At 49.7% G+C, this 16,960-nt stretch overlaps 1 long non-coding RNA gene across 2 annotated transcripts; it reads right to left on the bottom strand.

The window, feature by feature from the left end:
* Positions 1-4,019: 4,019 nt before the first annotated feature.
* Positions 4,020-15,644, bottom strand: LOC310888578. 2 transcript variants are annotated; one of them, XR_014575944.1, is made up of 3 exons: positions 15,230-15,644; positions 13,284-13,351; positions 4,020-5,054 (listed from the first exon to the last, which is right to left on the bottom strand). It is a non-coding gene; the product is annotated as an uncharacterized lncRNA (long non-coding RNA). The 2 variants fall into 2 exon arrangements; XR_014575945.1 differs by lacking the exon at positions 4,020-5,054 and adding an exon at positions 10,106-11,303.
* Positions 15,645-16,960: the final 1,316 nt, after the last annotated feature.

The following is a 16,960-nucleotide window of genomic DNA, read 5'->3' on the forward strand; positions in this document are numbered from 1 at the left end:
TGCTGAGAAGAGAAAAGGAACTCACACCAGCAGGCAGAGAATGCCTGTTTCTTTCCTTCTTTTCATTTAATTAATTCCACAAGGAGAACAGAAGAGAAGGAAACCTTGGGAGCACTGACACGGGACAGCAGGTGCACCGTGCGAAATGACAAACGCTGCGGGAGCGCTGGGACGAGGCCCGGCGCTGCTCGGGGTGCGGCGGTGCCCGGCTGCTCGAGGTGCTGGGGCGGCACCTGCGCGGGGCGGCACCTGCACAGGGGGTGCCCTGCCCCTGGGGACCTCCGTGCTGGTGCTGCCAGTGCTCATTCCCAGCAGCCTGCCACAGAAACTCCCCTGGAAGCCCTGGCTGCCCTGCAGACAAAAGAGGGCTTTTGGCTTTTTTTTTTTTTTTTTTCCCTGTAAATTCGCACTCACAAAATTGGTGTGCCAGAGAGCGCATCTCCAAACCACTCTATACACGTTATACTAAAATATAACTCTATATTCATGTTATACTAAAATACAAGGGGAAGTTCATCAGATTAAAATATTGATGGCTTTGTCCCATCCTCAGGGATGCTCTTGTGCATGTGCTTGGGGCTGTCCCGAGGCCGGCCAGGGCAGCGGAGCCACCCCGGCAAGCACCCCAGGGTGCCAAGCACCCCGTCCTGCCTCCTGACTCCACCTGGGACTGAGTAGGGCAGAGGAGCAGCTCGTTTCCAAGCCAGCTCCGTTCCTGGCAGGTGGAAGCCCAAGGAGGTGGCTGGAGGAGGACAGCGATGCTGGTGGGGGGCACGGGGACCCCTTTCCAACTGCCCCAGTGCTATTTGTGCAAGGCGAGGAGAATCCCACAGCACTCCAGAGGACTGACACACTTCTCAGACACCCGAAGCCTTCACCACAAGCTGTGCTCTCCTGCCTACTTTCAAAGCAGGGAAATTAAGAATAAGCAATGCAGAGCCTTTGTTTTTACAGAAGCTGCCAGTACCATCCCCTCCAAGTCTTTCTGTGACTTTTCGGTATTTGCTGTATTAGAGCCCGGGCGCATTACAATGCGATTTCGTGCTCACTTTGTAACAGAGCCCAAGGCAGCAGTTGGGGCTGGAGGCTTTGACACATCAGCGCTGCAGCACTCGATGGGGAGGAGGGGGCTGCTCCTCGCTGAACTTAAATACGTGCCCTGGTCGGGTCCTGCAAACCCTGACAGCAGTCCCATTTGACTCCCGATGCTCACACACCGCAAGCAAAACTGAGAAATATTTATTGTAAAGAGGATGTGCTCTGTAATTAAAACTTTCTGCTATTACAGAGTTTATGATCTAATGATGTTATAGGAAGCAGAGTTTATGGTCACTGAATCAGTACTTGATTCTGAGAGCGCAATTAACAAATCACAGAAAGAGTGTATCAAAGTGCATCGTTAGAGCCAGAGTAGCCCTCCTCTAATGAAATGCTAGCTTTAGTAATATAATTATTAAGATCACCATTTCACTATTATAGTAATAACTGTAGATAATTGCACAATATTATCTTTCACAGAATCATCTTCTCTGCATAAATTAGAAGGTTCAAAATATAATTCTCAGGGCAAAACCCTCCCAGGAAATCCGTGGGGAAGATCAGAAATAAACAGCAGAAGTGATGACTTGCCTTGATTGCAGCAAAGACATGTGGCTTCATCATGTGTTTCTTTCATAAGGTGGTATCTCTGCCTAATTGGCCTACAGGGACAGAGCAGTACTACAGAAGAATAAATTGTTTGGCTGTGTGGCCGGAGGTACAGAGAGTCCAATAGAGTTAAATCGTGGTTACAAACAAAAGTAATGGTTACATGACATCTTTGGATCTATTTTTAATTAACTACCAATAAAGCTGTACAGTAATTATCAGTTGCCCCAGTCCCTACCACCCGTGATATATGGCTGTTGTTATTAGGACCGTGGCTGCTGTTGTTATTCCATCCTGTGCCGAGGATTTCCAGGCGAGCTCAGACTGCCCATTTGGATCGCGTGTCAGCGCAGGCTTTACTGAGCAGGGGAGCTGCAGATTTCCCCGGTACCTGTGTGCAACCACACGGCCAGAAAGAAAAGGCGCCGTGGCACTGAGGCACCCCGCCTCAGCCTTGCGGAAAGGCACCGGGGGGCCTGGCCAACACCAGCTGGGGCACCTGGGTACACCATGAGGGGTGTGGGCATCCCAGAGGGGCCAGCAAAGGGCCGCGGAGGGGAGTAAAGGACAGGAGCATCTGGCACGTGAGCAGGAGCCGTGGCCCAGCGACGAGGGGACTCACCCACAAGGGAAGGCTTTGGGTCATGGTTGCTGCTGCACGGCACATCGAGCTGCTCGTCAGCTGGGGCAGGGTGCGTTATGCACAGGCCTGAAAGCAGAAATCAGAGACCCGGTCCCCCCTCTTCTGCTGAATGCCTTAATCGCTGGGATGGCGACTCACTCCTTCTTCTTCATCCGCTGACTCTTCAGGAGAACAGGCTGCGGGCAGCGCTTTGACGAAAGGGCTGAAATGGTTCCCATCCCCAAACACCTGTAGCTAGGTGGTGCAGGACATCTCGTCAGAGCCATATCATGTTCTGTGTGAACTGCAGCAAGCGGAAAAGGCAGCTGAGCCCAAAGGATTACTCTTCTTGGCACGTGGGTCATTGGACATGAAGACATCTCCGGATGCCAGGTTCAACGTGTGGACCTACCCCTATGGGCACCAGGACTAGGATATATATTTTAAGGATCCCAGGTTGGTTTAGGCAGAAAATAAGTACCAAGATATTTGACCCTGACAGGATGACAATTTCCCTGCACATGCACATAAAAACCCTTGTATGAACTTTCAGAACTTTTCTGGTTAAACCTGAGCTGCCAGCAGACTTCAGGGATGGGATTTAGCGGCCTAGAGCATCCCAGCCAATCGCATCCCAAAGCAGACATCAAACCACGGCAGATAAAAATACTTCTCCCCTGGTTAGAAATCAAGCTTAGATGCCAACCACATTTGTAGATACTGAAAAGTACGTGAAATGTTCCCTGTCCTAGGGACCTGAAGGATTAAGCAGGCACCTTGGTGACTGTGCTCTGATGTGCCTAAATATTGTCTGTCACCAAAGTTGTGTCGGGTATGCCTTTCTTCTGGGTGTGAGAACAAACCCCACAGTACCTTAGAGGAGGGTTTCTTACCCTAAAAGTGCAAATTTGTAGCTGTTCTTCCCAGTTGCTGTTCTCTAGCTGTTCTTCCCAGCTTTTTTGGACTCACTTCCTCAGCACTGCCAGGAATGCAGTGGTGGAGCATTTGTTCTATTTACGTCTGACTAAAAGACGATAAGGACATGGATACCGATTGTGTCAAAAGTCCATTTCCAATCAGCCATTACGATACTGATAATAATGAACTTGAACCAAAAAAAAAAAAAAAAAGAAAGGAAAGATTTATTAGTGCTGAAATTGCATTATTATTTGGGACAAGGGGTTCTTTTGATAGAGAATAATTACCTTCCCTCTGAAACTTGGAAATTTAGAAAGCTTTTAAAATGCATTAGCATTATCCAAATAATAAGTAATATTCAGATGATAATAAATGTTACTTCCTGGAAAAATAGGAAAAAAAGAAAAAAGAAAAAAAAAACAATATACAAGGAGAATCTTTAGCAAATGTTATAAGCATTTTGTTCTTTACACTCCTGTCACTTCTTTCCTTTAAAGTTAATTGCAACGGTTTGGGCCTTCACCTGCAAATGAGTCTTTGCACCAAGGAACCGCGCATGGAAAGTCCTAGGTGCTACACCCTTTACAGCATAGGCTGTCATTTGTGCTAATGATTATGCTGCAGACAGATTTAGCTGCACCCATTTTACAAACAGGAAAACTCAAATGCAGCCACATCTGCTTGGCAGCTGTAACAGCCTAAGTTAGGCATAGAAATCCCAGTTTCCACATTTATTTTTGGCTAGATGATGTGAAATTGATACAAAAAGCCCAGTGAAATAAATATGAAAAAGAGGGCATCGCTCTGACAGTGAGGAATCTGAAGTGCAGTGTGCCGAGATCATCTCTGTGCAATGTTAATTATTACGAATGATGGGTAAAAATGTAAAGCACTGAAAAAAAAAATAAGAAGAAGAAATGAAAGCTTCAGATGTGCCTCACTGGGAAACTAGAAAGGACACAGCTTCAAGTAATGATTATTTTTATTTAGAAAAACATTATACAAGGGACTCTTTCCAAGGAAAGCAATCTGGGTTGTGTCTGGGCTGAGTACACAATGTCATCCTGTTGCAAAGAAAGCAAACATCGTACCAGGACGTATAAACAGGAGTGTCATGTGTAAGACACATGAAGTCATCCCCCGCTCTGGTGGGAGGCCGCAGCAGGAGAGCGTCCCCGGGCTGGGCACTGCGCTCCTGGGAAGCTCGGGACCGGCTGCAGGACCGGCAGGGGAGAGCAGCGGCGGCGATCAGAGGCTGAGAGCAAATGCCCGCGGAGGAGAGATCAGAGGAGATGGGCTTGTTTAGTCTAGGAAGAGACGTGTAGAGGAAGACGTGTAACAGCTCCTCAGACGTGTTCGAGGCTGCTGCAGAGGCAGGTGCTGAGCTCCTCTCGCTGCCCGTCACGGACAAGGCGTAACAGCTCACGTCTCTCCTGGCAAGCAGAGCGCTGCCGGGGAGCACCTCCAGTTCTCCCAAGGGAGAGTTTTACTGGGCAGGCGCCACATTCTGCAGCACGCTGCCGGCCACGCGGCCTTCCTCTGCTCCGTCCCGCAATCCCTCTCCTCGCTGCGAGGAGCCCGTGAGGAGCGGCTCTCCCGGAGAGCTGCCCCCTGGCACATGTCGCCAGCAGCTTCTCCCGGGGCTCGCTGCAGCAGTCACCAGTGCAATGCTTTCATGGGAAAAGGTGGTGCTCAGACAGGCATTTTCCCTTGCGTTTGCCTCAAGTAAGGGGAGAAATTGCTGCAGATAACAGAACTTCTCTGTTCAGTCTTCATCTGTGTTCTTGCGTTGTCTGCAGTGATCTCTGCAAACTGTTTGCAAGGGTCTTTGAGAGCCTTGGGGATGCGGCTTCATATCAATACCAAGCTAAAAGCAGAGATATTGCAGATTAGTTGAAATGGAACTATTATCCAAAAAAAGAAGCCACACAAATACCTATTTTCTCTCCCCCCCTCTCCTTTTTTTTTATCCCCACCATGGAGCAAGGGAGTCAGCAGAGCATATTGAGCTGAAGGTGGCTAATCTCTCCTTCATGCCTCCGTACTTCTAAAAAACTGCGCAAGCGAGCAGAAATCCGCTGTATTTCAGATCGCCTGCGAAAGGTTGTATCCCAGGATAGTCACCCCTTGGGGAGGAAGAACTGTGTGACCTTGTTTAGCTGAGCAAGCACATCAGCTGCCGGAGTAAAGATGCTGTAAGCACTTCCAGCGCGGCTGGGAAGGAGGTCACGTTGCAGGCGGGCTACCTGCCACGCGGGGGGCTCGCCGGGGCCTCGCGCAGCAGCCTGCGCGAGCAGGGGAGGCCAAGGCAAGGCAAAGGAAAGCGAAGCGTTTAGGAGAAGTCACAAAGCTGGAGGAGAGCCGTGCGCAGTCGCTCGCAAAGCTGGAGAAGGGCTCGCACCGCCGATAGCCCTGCTTAATTTCAACGAAGCAAATTGTGCAGCCGGCACCGCAAAGCTGCTCGGCGGTGGGAAGCGTTAATCCCCAGGCGCCTGGGGGAGACTCAGGGTGACAAACAAGTGAACAAGCAAGGTCTGCTGTTTGCTGCGAGCGAGGAGTTTACCTAGCTACAAGGATGCAGCAAGGAGAGTTAGGGTTTTGTAAGATCAGTTTTCATTAGGGTTTACATTGTGATTTTGCCTAATTAGTCTCCAATAATTAATGCTGTGAGTGTAACAGAGATGTAATCAGACAAAATGTTGGTAAGTAAACCCCATGGAAGCCATACATCTTTTGATAGTAATGATTATGTTCTTTTTTATTATTAAAGATCCCATTAGAAAGAATTTATGATTTTCCCCTTTGTGAGAGAAATAATAAACATTACATTGGATGCTCTTATTTTTGGTATTGAGCAACCGAGTATACGTAATTAGCCACAGTTAAAAAGAAATTTTGCCTGAATGGCTTTTGGGGAACATTACATCCAAATTACAGCCCTGTAGATTTTTTTTATGTGAAAATACACTATCAATAGATAACTCAAATACAGTTTGTCTGAAAAAACATTTAGATTGTGAGGAAAACATGCAGGAAAGGAAACCGAAGTTGCAGCAGGCCTGAGTATCCACAGGAGAGAGAACTGTGCCAGCGCTACCACGGCCGCTGCGTCCTGATGGCTTTTCCAGGGCACTGCTTTGCTCCCTGGGAACTTGCTGGTGGTGCTGGAAGCACCAGCCCCCAGCCCCCAGCCCCACCTGCCTGCCCAGCACTGCCCCGAGCCCTTCCCGTGTCCCGGTGGTGCTGGGTGCCTACAGGCACATCCCGCTGCCCCCACCCTGATCAACCCGCAGTCCAAAAAGAGCCATGCAGACAGTAGAAATCTGAAAAAAAAATGTTTTGTTCCAGCCATAACATTTACGTTCCAGTGCCATAACACTTCGGAGGACCTGGCCAGAGGCAGGAGATGCCGCGCTAATCCTGCAGGTGTCACGGTGAGAAAGACGCAGGCGGCGGGTTTGGTGGCGGTGCTCCTGAATGTCAGAGCCCGGCCCCTGCACTGCTCATCTACCCGTGTGCTTCAGTCTCCAAGGGGGAGCACGTTTTCAATATACTCCACCACGCAGAGAGCAGCTGCAGGGTGTTGGTAAGAGGTCTCGTGGGTTTGTAAATGGCTCTGAGCGAGCTACTGTGACAGCAGAGTTTGAAACGTCCCCTCTCCCTGCAGCGAATTTCCCCCCCAAGGTTTCAGCCTGGACCAAGAAAAGCACACGCCTCCCCGCAGGTACCAAGACCTTGCTTGCAATACGCACACGTCTCCCCAGCGCGGTTGCTGTGCTCCTCGCCATAAGCCTGCGATTACCGAATGCCGCACCGCTCCTCTTTGTGGGCCATAAAAGTGGCCAGCGTTTCCCCTGCCCCGGGAGGGACGAGGGTGCTGTGCGGCGGGCAGCCTGCTGCGCCAGCCCCGCTCCCTGCTGCGGGCCGCCACAGGCGAGCTGTGGCCTTGTGCGACAACCAGGCATGAAGTGCAATCCGGGCAGCTCCTGCAGAGCCTTCGGTGTGAAGCTGTCTGACCTACACGCTAAGATGCTCCAGGAGCATTATCCCTGCCAGCAGTCAGTGCATGTGACAGCAGCAGCGCTGCCTGCTCGGGCAACTGAGACTCCTCAGCATCTAGCGATAAGATGTCGCATAATAGAGCAGCCAGTGAGGGAGGAAATGAAACGAGAACTGCTAAAAATGACAAATGTTTCTTCTTCGCTTCTTGCCAGAGAGAAATCCCCGGGATGCGCATAGCATCCTGCAGAACGGTGCGCGAACACCTGCGTGTGGTGTGCTGCCCTCTCTCGTACCGCAGCCTGGGGGGCAACCCACGGTGTGGCAATTTACGGAAAAATATCCTCCCTGGAGTATGAGAGACCATCAAAAATCCTCTGTGGGATATAAAGGATGCACCCACAGCTGGAGGGACTCCAGTCACTGGGAGGACGGCAGGTGGACAGCTGAGGAGAGGCCACGAGGAGGAGCGAGGCGCTGGGAGGGCTGCTGGGCACAGGGACCTCCGGGGCCTGGCTTATTTGTTCTAACGAGACTGAGACCAAAAATGTGATTTGTCCGATGTATCAGAGGTGAAGACCGGCAAGGAAGAACGCTCTAAACAAAAAGGGCTCTGAGGAAAGGAAATGAGACAGGGAGATAATTAGGAAAGCAAGGCTGATCAGAGCCAAGGAACACAAGCAACCTTTATGGCTTTGCAGAACCGTGAGCAGGGAGGGGAGGCAAGCTTTCAGCCAGTACAATACGAACGCAATCACCTGAGCGGTTCGATTGTGAGCTCAGGAAGCACGAAGGCCTAACACGATCAGACCTTAGAGCATCACGGGCTCTGCAGCTCAGCAGCTGCTTTCCAAACCCAGAAGTCAGCGGCCTGCTCTGCGAGCATGAGAAATAGCATGGCAACGTGAGGCAGCCGCGGGTTTCTCAAGCCAACCGAGCCAATTTGTTCTTGTCTTCTGGACGAGCTCCAAGACGGAGAGGACACAGCCTGCTCCCATGACAAGACTTTTGTCTCGCTGAACTGGTAATCGTGAAGAAAATAGATACATTGAGGACCTTTCTGTGAAAAAAAAGAATAAAAAAAATAGAATTGATTCAAATTCATGTCCTGTCAGTAATGGGAAACAGGAAGAAGGAACAACTTCATGATAAAGACGACCTCTCTCAGAGCAAGATCTGCGTTCCCAGGCTTGAGAGGGGATGCTCCAGCACATGGTAGAGCCAGTGCCTTCTGGGCATCTCTTCAGAAGAGAGACTCTGAGCCCTTCGTCCCACGGTCAGAGACCTGCCAGAGCTGCAGCCCGGCCAGTGGCATCTGATGGGAGAGTCAGTCCTTCCTCCATCAGCAACAACTGGTGAGAAGTTTCTCTGTGCACGGGCAGAGTATTTCTGGAAAAACACTGAGCCGAAGCATTTTGCAGCCCTGAGGTGGGCTTTGCGATGAAGATTACGTCCCAGACTAACCTTGGAGCGAGTCCCCTCACCAGGGAGAGCAGCCTCCAAAGTTCAGGGCTGTGCTCTGCCTGATTCAGGACTGGTGCCTGAGCCTCCCTCTGCAGCGCCCACCGCGAGCAGATCCGGCAGAGAAGGAAGGGGTCAGGACTGCCAACCCAACGCGCTCTCTCCCAGACTGTTTCTGAGACATAGCTTTGGTATTTCACAAGTACATTTTCAATGGTGCCACGTTTGTCCAGATATAAATAGCAAATTTTAATGGGACAAAACCCATTTTACACCCGTTAGGACTGTGCTTCAGCAGCTCAAGGTGCACATTCATACCTTCCATGGGTGCCATTTCAGCAGCTGCACTTGGAAGTGTTTTTAATGGAAAGCCATTACAAGAGGAAGTCATTTTAAGAACATTCACATGCTCGGAAATTTTGTTTCAGTAGACATTTAATGCAAATTTCAGTCTGTATCCAGGCTGAAGTCTTTGCTTGTTGAGAGTTGATAAATTTAAATGGCGCTTGCCTCCAGTGAAAAGATCTGAGTTTTACACTGTGGTGTTTGCTGTGGATCTTAAAAACAATGCATGTACAACTTACATTTAATGTGTGAATTCATTTTTTAATTTCAAAAACACAGGCACTTTTTAAAGAGATGTGCAGTCATGAATTTGGCAGACTGCTTAATTCCGTATACAGTAAGGATGTAGCAGGGAGCCTTTTCCATTTCGAATCAAATGGAATTTGTGATTTGCATGCACCTTTTGAGTCAAAATCAAACATTTGCCCTGGATTGGCCCTAGTTTAATTAAAATGATGAGAATGTGTGATATGCTTTTGGTCTAAGGCAAAAAGGATGCACAGCACTGAAATTTGGAACAAACATAAAAAAAAATGAGAAATGCATGGTTGGAAGTGATAAGAAATGCCAAGACTATGTATTACATGGGATCACGGGATGAAAATAGAAAATATCCTAAAAAAATTCTGGCGTACTGTGAAACCGTTGTCGGAAGGTTTGGATAGGATTACATGCTTTATGGATAATGTCCCTGTAACTAGCACTGTCGAGGTTTGTAATCTTTTCTGTGGTCTTCCCGTAGAGCTGATGGGGATGCTCATCACTGCGAGCAGATTTTCCCCTTTCGGTTTGGTGTAAGGGAAGGGGATGGGGATTTTGTCTTGGACTTGGGCTGTAAGAGCTGGTGGGTATTTCTAACAGTTGTATAGATATTCTTGTGTATAAATATTCATGTCTTTATGTGGTAGGGGGTACATCTCTCATAAATGTGAGTTTTAGAAAACAATTGCTTGTTTCTAGTGAGAGACATTATTTAGACGATCAGCAGTTCTCCCTCCTCTGTTCCTATGATTTGTGTCTTTGTACAGTGCAGCATTCAGGAATTTGGGTGTCAAATTTCAAGACATGGGTAAACTGGCTTTTGAAAACCTTTAGGCATGTCTTTCTGCCTTTCAGATCATGATGTCCAGAAATGAGAAATACGGGCGAGTCCTCCTACCCCAGTCTGCCAGGAGAAAATGAGCATGGTGAACTGCTCAGAAGAGCTCCATTTCAGTGCATGAAATAACGGACGAAACTTTCTGATCAACTCTTTCTGATCACCTCTTTCTGATCACCTCTTTCATATAACCGTGCCTGCCTCATGCAGCCTGTCTGCACTTGCTTTCCACTGTCCTATCCCTCTCTCGAGTCACTTCTTTTTTCTGACCGAAGGTTACCAAAAGTAGGGAAGGGGACATGCTTCAGAAAATATTTTCCGCAGTTTATTTTTAAAATGTAACATTGGAAGGCTGTTAAAAAAAAAAAAAAAAAAGAAATATATTTTGTTTTCACCAGAGGAAGTTGCCAGTTGAAGAGGTGAGTTATGTATAGCCTTGGACACGTAGCTCAGAGGAGCGCTGCGGCCACGGCAGGGACGTGGGGGTGCTCTGCCAGCCCTGTGCCAGCTTCCGAGGGGTGAGCTGCCCCAGCTGACCGAACGCTGCCGTAGTTCCTCAGCTGCTCACGTGAACCAGAAAGCAAGCAAAGTGCAGATACTGTAACGCTGATGCTGGTTTAAAGGGCCCTTTTTGTAACCACCATTCAAGTTCAGTGTTGGCTGGGTACAGCAATTTCATATGATAAAATCCCTTCCCATATTAATTTTTCCTTTTTATGAAGAAATCCACATTGCGTCCCCATCAGCCCATCCCATTTCCTATAGCACCATGAGACTTGACTTTATTTGAATTTGTAAATACTTTGATGTCTGTGGACTTGGCTCTTGTACAGTCCTAAACTACCAGCAGGAGGTAATAGTTTCCAGGACTTTACTTTATTTCCCACTATTCTTCAGGCTCTCTGATTTGCATTTATCTTAAGGGGGAACTATTCATTTTCATTTTCAAGCTGAGTTTTCTTCTGCTGTTGGGCTTGCTGCTATTCCAGGGCTCGTGCAAGGCCCCATTCTTGCAAACCAATGCATACATATGGTTTGTGAAGAATGGGTGGAAATGTGAATAGAAGGGGCCGAGATGCAAAAATCCAGATGATTTGGGGAGGGGAGAGAAGGAAGGAGGGAGATGCAAAGGGTAAAAGCGGGGCTGATGAGGACTTGGAGAAACTTGTGAGGATTTTTCCTGCTGTCCTTATCCTGCCCTTCCTGCAGCACCTGAATGAAGAAGAGGGGTGTAAGAAAACTTTTTTCCCCGTATCTCCAGCAATGTTTCTGGAGACCAGTTCTTCTCCCTCTCCCTGTAATGCCCCAGGATCTCACTTTGAAAACACACCCAGTTCACCTCCGTTTTTCAGTTGCTTTCCAGGAACCCCCACTCTGCACTCCCCAAAAGACCCCTAACGTGCTGGGGTTAAACCTGAGCCCCCAGCAGGTGGGGTGAGCCCTGCGTGAGGAGTGAAGCTCAGCTTGGCCCTGGCTCTTGTTAAGTGTGGCGAAATGCCCAGGAGCTAGGCAAGCAAGAAGAATCGGTGACTGGGAGATGTTCCTGCCTGCCAAGGGCATTTTCATCAGGGGCAGGAGGGAAACTGGACAAGGCAGCGTTGCAGACTCTAAAATGGTAATTTCAATGCCTTCCACCAGTACCAAGCACCTTAAAACCCCTAGTGGCAGTATCCATAAAAACGTCAGCCAGCATTGATATCATCCTGCTGTGCGTGGCTCTCGAGGCTTTGGGGGCTGTCAGCAGCGCCCCTGTCCCTTAAGGAGAGCTTGATCCTAGGATGCCCAGCGCGAGAGCAGACTTAATGTAGGTACAGCTTATTGCCATGGGTCAAATGGAGACGGAGTTGCATAAACAGCCCATCTTTGAGGAAGATGCCTTCTGCAGCCTCCAGGCTACTCAGCGTACCCTGAAGCACCGAGCTCTTTGTGCAGAGAAAAGACAACCCCGGAACTTAATGCGATTTTCGGAGAGACATCTTACTCCCCCTCCCTCAGACTGGTTTGGTTTGGTGCCCAGAACATCTGGTCACCCTATAGCCTTTTTTTTTAAAATCCAATAGATACATTTTCGCAGCACATTGCCGCCTGCCAACAGATGAGCTGCAACTGCTGGCACCAGGGAGCCAGCGAGGCATTAGCATGCGCCGCGGCTCTGCAGCCAGGCCCTCCGCCCGCACCGCGCTGTGCTGGCTGTGCGGCCGCGCGCGGAGACCTTGCACAGGGACCCTGCCTTTGCACTTTGAAACAGGAGAGAGAGCCCGAGTGGGAGGGAAGGGGCTTGTTCTACTCTGGGGATGGCTTAGGGTATGGGGTTCTTGGTTCTGGGGAGGAACGGCGGCGAGTCCATGGGTCTGAGCTGGAGGCAGCCCCGTGGATGGCCGGGACAGGGACCCGAGCTGCTGCTGCCGGCTGGGTGTGCAGCCCCAGGCTGTTTTAAACCTGAAATTGTCATTATTAAATTTCTCCTAGAAGCAGAAATATTTCCAAGAGTGTTACCACTGGTAGTTTGCAGGAACAAGGAACTGTTTTCCTTTAAAACCCTCCAGCAGGGACGGACCCCGCAGATATCACCCTGCGTGGGTGTGTGTGGACGGGGTGTATAATGGCCAGTGCCTCTGTCTTCGGCTTTGCAGAAGCAGAAGTGGCCTCCCCAGCCGCTGCCTGGCTCATTCCGGAGCCGCCCGAGATGACGCCGGGGGCGAGTCCCCATTGCCCTGCCGTGTGCTGGCTCAGATGTAACCGCACCCCGTGGGAGGGTAGCGGAGCAGGACGGCACCGTGTGTGACAGATGCTGCTGCCCGGCACGTTTAGCAGGGACATGGTAACTCACAGCATCTCAGGACGTGCTCATCTCAAGCCCTGCCCCGCTCTCCGCTTGCATTCGTTGCTCGTTGGTGTCTCGGTTGGGTTCATATTGCACTCGTGCTTTCGGAAAGCAGAGAGGAGGAGGAAGGCCGGGGACGGTGGGACTTGGAGCCAGGGTGCCAGGGTCGCACCCTGCAGCCCGGGATGCAGGAGCTGCACAGCCCTGCTCTCCTGTGGGGCAGAGAGGGCAGCGCACCGAGCCGCGAGCAGGGGAAAAAGCACAATGTGGTGCAGCACTGTTTGGGTTAGCAACGCGCTGATATTGGTATAAACCATAACAGTTTTAAACGTGTAACAAAATAAGCAAGTGTTTTTTTCAAACCTTACCTCAGTCATGCCACAAGTATTTCAAGATGTTCACCGAAGGATTACAAATCGCAGTGTGGGCTATCAATCTGCCAATGAATAGCACGAGCTTTTGTATTTTCAAGTGATATTTGAAATCCTAACCCCATAAGAAAATTAAGCCAGGCAACGACATCCTGCTTTCTGCAGAGAGCGTTCAGCTTCCCCGGCAGTGGGAGAAGGCTGCTGTAGCTGCCCTCCTCATTCCCTAGCGAAGCGTGTAACGCGCAGCACCGAGCACTAAGCCTCCTGTTCTACACCGCACACCGATTTGGAAGCAAATATTTCCCCAGCAACATCACCAAACCAAAAGCATTTCACAGCCTGAAACCTCCCGGCAGGACCCGCCTGGGCGAGCGTGGATGTGCCAGCACCAAGAGCCATGCACCCAGCACCCGGCTCCTCGCAGGGGGACTGGGGGCACTGGGGGATGCTGGGGGGACACTGGGCTGGCTGCCGGGTGCTCTGCAGCCCGGCTCTAGCAAGGTCTCTGCCTCTTTGCTGTTCACTTTGAGCAGCTATAGACCCTGAGACCACATCTCTGCATGGGCGCTGGGAGAGGTTGCCTTTCGACAGACAAAGAGAAGCAAAAAGGAACGCAGGAAAAAGCCAGTTACGTCTTGCCAAAGCAGCGAGGCAGGCCAGTTCTAGTGCTTTTTTTAGCCGTTTTGTGACTGAGGGAACTTCCAAGAAAGGAAAGAAGAAAAAAAAACAGCTTTCTGATTGAGATTATCAGTAAGTGAAAACGGTTTAAGGGCAAATGGTGCAGCCTCCAAGGATTTTGAAAGGTTGGGGTGCAAGGTTTAAATATAAACCTAGATAACTCAAAAAAAACAACAAAAATAAAAAATTGGAGAAAAAAAAAAAAAGGTTTAAAATCACAAAAATGCAGAGCAAGAAACCCTAACCAGCAGCTACGGTGCCCACCCTCCTGGGAGCCGGAGCTGGCCCCGCAGCATCACCTGCGGCCGGGCGGGAGGCGGCCGCTCGCCCCCCAGGCACACAGGGGAGGGAGCTTTGGCCCTCCGGGACTGGAATGAAATATATGACAGATGGTTTAAAAAAAAAAAAAAGCAATTATCAAAGGGGAAGATTTTGGAACATATCCTTTGAAATAAAAATTTGTTTAGCATTTTTAGCAGCTGAAATAATTTTCAGAACATCTGATGAGAGATTTAAGTGCTTCATTTCCTCCTCTCACTCGCCAAGCCATCCGTTTGAAGATTGTCTGTGGCACATCTAGTTCTCTGTTTTATTGCTATTGGTATTTTTCATTGGATAATGGTAGAACTAGAGATCAATGGAGGAGAGGTATGAACCACAGTATTCCTGGCCGTTTGAATGTGTGGATGCTTTTGAAATACTCTGCGGCTTTGCAGAAGATGGAAGATGGAAGGAAAGTATTCTGTGATTCTTTAAATACAACTACATGAAAGTATGTCTTATTACATCTTTCCTTTCTTCCCCACCTTTCTCTGTTCTTCTTAAAAAAAAAATGTAAAGAAAATAAAAAGAAAAAAGAAAAAAAAGGAAAAAAGGAAAAAAAAAAAAAAAGAAAAGGGAATTAGCCATCCACCTTGTCCATTACCCTCAGTAATTGCTGGATCACTGGAAAAATTAATAAGATCACATACCTAAAGGTGAGGGTGAGAAAGCACTCTTATATTGCAGGCACAGAGTGCTGCTGCCCAGTAATGCAATTGCAATACAACTTCTCTTTGAGCTCTGGAATGTGATCTTCACTAAAAGACTAGAGAAGAAAAACTTCATTATCTGAACACTAAGGATGGAGCAGTTAAAAATGTGCAATTTCTCCCTAGCTCAAGTGTGCTAATTTTCAGTTTCAAAATTTCCAGTCCTTTTCTTCCCAGACTCCCGTTTGAGTCACAGCCACGCTGACACTGCTGTCTTACCACCCCGGTACTCACCCAGCTGAATGCGAAGCCACATAAATTCCCCAGAACTGCTTGCAACCGCCACTCACGATGATTAATGGTTGGAGATCAGCGCAATAAGCGTCTTTGTGTTCACAAGATGGTTCTTAAGAAGAGTGGGAATTTTATACTGAATGCTTGCTAGTTTTTAAGGACTAAGATGAAAAGAAGTGGGGCAAGTTTCTGTATGGTGCACTCGCCCAGCGCTGATTTTCAGCATTTTCTGAAATCAGGACTAATTGCTAAATTGTCCTGGTGTTTGAAAACTGCTCAGAAATATTCTGAACTGCAAGGGGAATTTGGCTTGCAAAGAGCGAGCCGCAGAGGAGCGTAGCCTCAAATAGGCTCCCACAAAGCAGATCCTGAGTCATCAGGAGGTGTTGCAGCCCGCCCATGTAACCCACCCACTGGCAGGGGTCAATCTGCCGCAGCACCTGGATTCACAGGGCAGGTAACAGCCAGAATACTCCCAGCTGAGCCATGGCCGTGTGAGGATGCCCAGCTCTCCTGGGCAGCCAGCCCCTGTGCTGAGGGCCCGTGGGACACCAGCGGGGATGTCAGTGACACTTCCCATTCGCTGCCATGAGACTTGGAAAAGAGGACGATGAGGTCCTGAACGAGATTAAGGACGTTCACGTCTCCTGGTGTGAATCTGGAGGAGAAAAGTCCATAATCTCCCACCGAAGGCAGGATCCGAGGCCTTTAAATGCCTCAAGCCATGTAAGTTAGGGCTCCTGCCGGACCCCCCCCAGCTGCGCAGCTGGGACGAGCGCTGCCAAACCGGGGGTGGCAGCGGGGGCTCAGCGCCAGGAGCCGGGCAAAGACCCCGCTGCGAGGGCCTGGGACACATCTGTCCCCATCAGCGCCCTTCGCCTACATGCCCACGTCACCAGGCACCTCCATGGCACGCAGGAGGCGTCCAGCGGAGGAGGATGAGGACAGCGAGGGGCCTTCCCACCACCCCCTGCCTCTCTGTCCCACACCCGGCCTGCCCCACAGCCGCAGGATCCACGGGCTTTGACACAGAAATCACTGCTGAAAATACAGGGGGCAAAGAGGCAAGGAAGTGAGAGGTCAGACACTGGTAGCTGCAACGGCTTCTCTTTTTATGGGAAAAAGGAGAACTAACTGTACAGCTCAGACGGACTAGTGAGAGACCAGGAATGCGCATTTTGAATTTTCAGCGTGGTTATATCAGGACTGAAGGATTTTTATTTATTGGTATCTTTGTGCAGAGCTGAGCAGAAACAATCCCAAATGCCAACTGGTGGATTTAAGCATGGCTGAAATTAAAGTGGAATCTGTGTGGCTCACAAACTCACGACTTTGCAGGAATACCGCGTGGGAATCGCAGAGCCTTGGTGAGAACAAGTGCCACATCTGTGCAACACGCTCCGCACACAGGGGTCTTGCACCGAAGGGGCAGAGGTGCTGCGGGTGTGCAGCATCCTCAGGGCTGAGCGCAGCCAGTCCTGGTGGCATCGCTTGTGGTGACCTTCCCGAGGAACCACACCGAGGTGTCCCCTCTCCCAGCTACAGCACAGCAGGAGGAGTTGGTCTCCCATCATGAGAAAACCGTCAGAGAAAGGGTGCTGATGCAAAAAAATAAACCCCTTTTTCCCCTCTGATTTCCATTAGCAGGTCAGCACAAGGGCAGCATCTGTACGGCCCAGAAGAAGTCAAAGTCCTCGCCACCAAGCTGCCACCCGTGATGCTGGAGTGGCC

Source organism: Anser anser (assembly GCF_964211835.1).
Source record: "Anser anser genome assembly, chromosome: W".
In the NCBI taxonomy this organism is placed as follows: domain Eukaryota; kingdom Metazoa; phylum Chordata; class Aves; order Anseriformes; family Anatidae; genus Anser; species Anser anser.